Source organism: Vigna unguiculata, unplaced genomic scaffold (genome assembly GCF_037176805.1).
Source record: "Vigna unguiculata cultivar grain cowpea cultivar isolate G323 ecotype 2 unplaced genomic scaffold, ASM3717680v1 ptg000023l_ERROPOS12166935, whole genome shotgun sequence".
Lineage (NCBI taxonomy): Eukaryota > Viridiplantae > Streptophyta > Magnoliopsida > Fabales > Fabaceae > Vigna > Vigna unguiculata.
In genome coordinates, this window is record NW_028196662.1 from 187,501 (window position 1) to 190,000 (window position 2,500).

Consider the following 2,500-nt stretch of genomic DNA (forward strand, 5'->3'; position numbering starts at 1 on the left):
TCATCCCCCCAAGTTGTCGTTGCCAACAACCCAAGAGTCCATAGTATTCGGAGTTCTAGCGGGGCCTCCCCTTGCTTCCAACAACCCAAGAGTCCATAGTATTCGGAGTTCTAGCGGGGCCTCCCCTTGCTTCCAACAACCCAAGAGTCCGTAGTATTCGGAGTTCTAGCGGGACCTCCCCTTGCTTCCAACAACCCAAGAGTCCATAGTATTCGGAGTTCTAGCGGGGCCTCCCCTTGCTTCCAACAACCCAAGAGTCCGTAGTATTCGGAGTTCTAGCGGGGCCTCCCGTTGCTTCCAACAACCCAAGAGTCCATAGTATTCGGAGTTCTCGCGTGGCCTCCCATTGATTCAAACAACCCAAAAGTCCATCTTCTTCGCAGTTCAACATCGCCTCCCTCGTTTCCAACAGGCCCAAAGGTCGTCTTCTTCGCAGATCCACGAAGAGCTCATCACGATTTGCCACATTCCATTTCCCACGGGTTGTCAACAACACTTTCTCACACTTCCCGCAATCGAGTACGTGCATGACATGCCAAAGCACATCTTATTTGCCTTCCATCGCACTCAAGACGACGGGTTGTGGAAGAACGATATTGTTCACAACAAGTTCAAGGACAACGTCTCAATCAAGGGACACAACCGAATTATGTTGACTGGGTCGCTAAAGTAAACCCGAGTTCATATAATGCACCGCATCCAAAAGAACTAGCCACAACACGTGCATCACTGAGATGTTTCACTAGATGGAACACGTGCGTGACATTAGGATCCTCCAACACCTCTTCGTGATGGAAAGATAGAATTCGAAGCAACCACAGAAGTACCGTCTAGTGGGTAGGCAACACAGGGACTGATCAACCAATATCACCCAAGGCAACGGGTGAAAATGGAAGAGATGCATGCTTGACCGTTCGATACGCAAGGCATGGAGCCAGCCAGCAAGTGCATCTCGATTACAACTCACACACCCTCACGTTCGCAAGACACCACACCACAAGACGGTCCACCCCCCACCTACCATGGGCAAGCAAGCAAATGGAAACATCAAGTGACGCAGGGTCAAGCATCGCTAGGCATGAAAATAACTTTCCACAATATCCGAGGGACTAGCTGCCGAGCTAACCAACGATCAGTGACGACCGTGTGTTGGTATTAATAAAGCTCAACAACTATGAAGAGGCTAGTTGTGCCATGATAAACATGCTAACGCACGCACCACGTGAGGGGGGAGGCCTCATCAAGCTCCCTTTAAAACCTGCCAGTGTGGAGCTGGCCGGCTCAAGGAGCACTCCCCCCCTATAAGAGGTTAATATGCAAAAGGCAAAATTGTACAAGTAGATACACTTTTTTTGAGCAGACATAAGTCCATATCTCGGGCTACACTTCGAATTTTGATGCGATTTTTTGCAGTAATTCGTAGAATAATGGTATCTCCTTGCTCACCAAATTTCATAATTTTTCTCGAAGGGGAACTATTTTTTTTATTTTTTTTTACTTACCGGGTATGTGTAAAATCGGGAAAAATAGAAAAGCACATGTAGACTTCGAATTTCGACCTCATTTTTTCCAGTCCACCACTAAACAATATCACGAACCTCCCCACAAAATTTCATTCAGTTTGGCCAAGGTCTTAAATTTGACAAATTTTGGCACCAAGCTATCTAGTCGCGGTGCACCGACCAACTTGGCCAAGTGCAAAATGCATCCAATTCAAAACTTTTGTGCACCAACACTTTTACAGTACTCATTTGGGGACATTTGGAGGCCTTTCCAACCCTCACATCTCAAAAACCACGAATTTCATTTTTTCACAAAACTCCACACAAGCCATCTAGCTATGCCGCGGTGCACCGACCAACTTGGCCAAGTGCAAAATGCATCCAATTCAAAACTTTTGTGCACCAACACTTTTACAGTACTCATTTGGGGACATTTGGAGGCCTTTCCAACCCTCACATCTCAAAAACCACGAATTTCATTTTTTCACAAAACTCCACACAAGCCATCTAGCTATGCCGCGGTGCACCGACCAACTTGGCCAAGTGCAAAATGCATCCAATTCAAAACTTTTGTGCACCAACACTTTTACAGTACTCATTTGGGGACATTTGGAGGCCTTTCCAACCCTCACATCTCAAAAACCACGAATTTCATTTTTTCACAAAACTCCACACAAGCCATCTAGCTATGCCGCGGTGCACCGACCAACTTGGCCAAGTGCAAAATGCATCCAATTCAAAACTTTTGTGCACCAACACTTTTACAGTACTCATTTGGGGACATTTGGAGGCCTTTCCAACCCTCACATCTCAAAAACCACGAATTTCATTTTTTCACAAAACTCCACACAAGCCATCTAGCTATGCCGCGGTGCACTGACCAACTTTGCCATGTGCAAAACCCAACCAACTCAAAACTTTCGTGCACCAAGACTTTCATGGTATTCATTTGGGGGCATTTGGAGGCCATTCCAACCCTCACATCTCAAAAACCACGA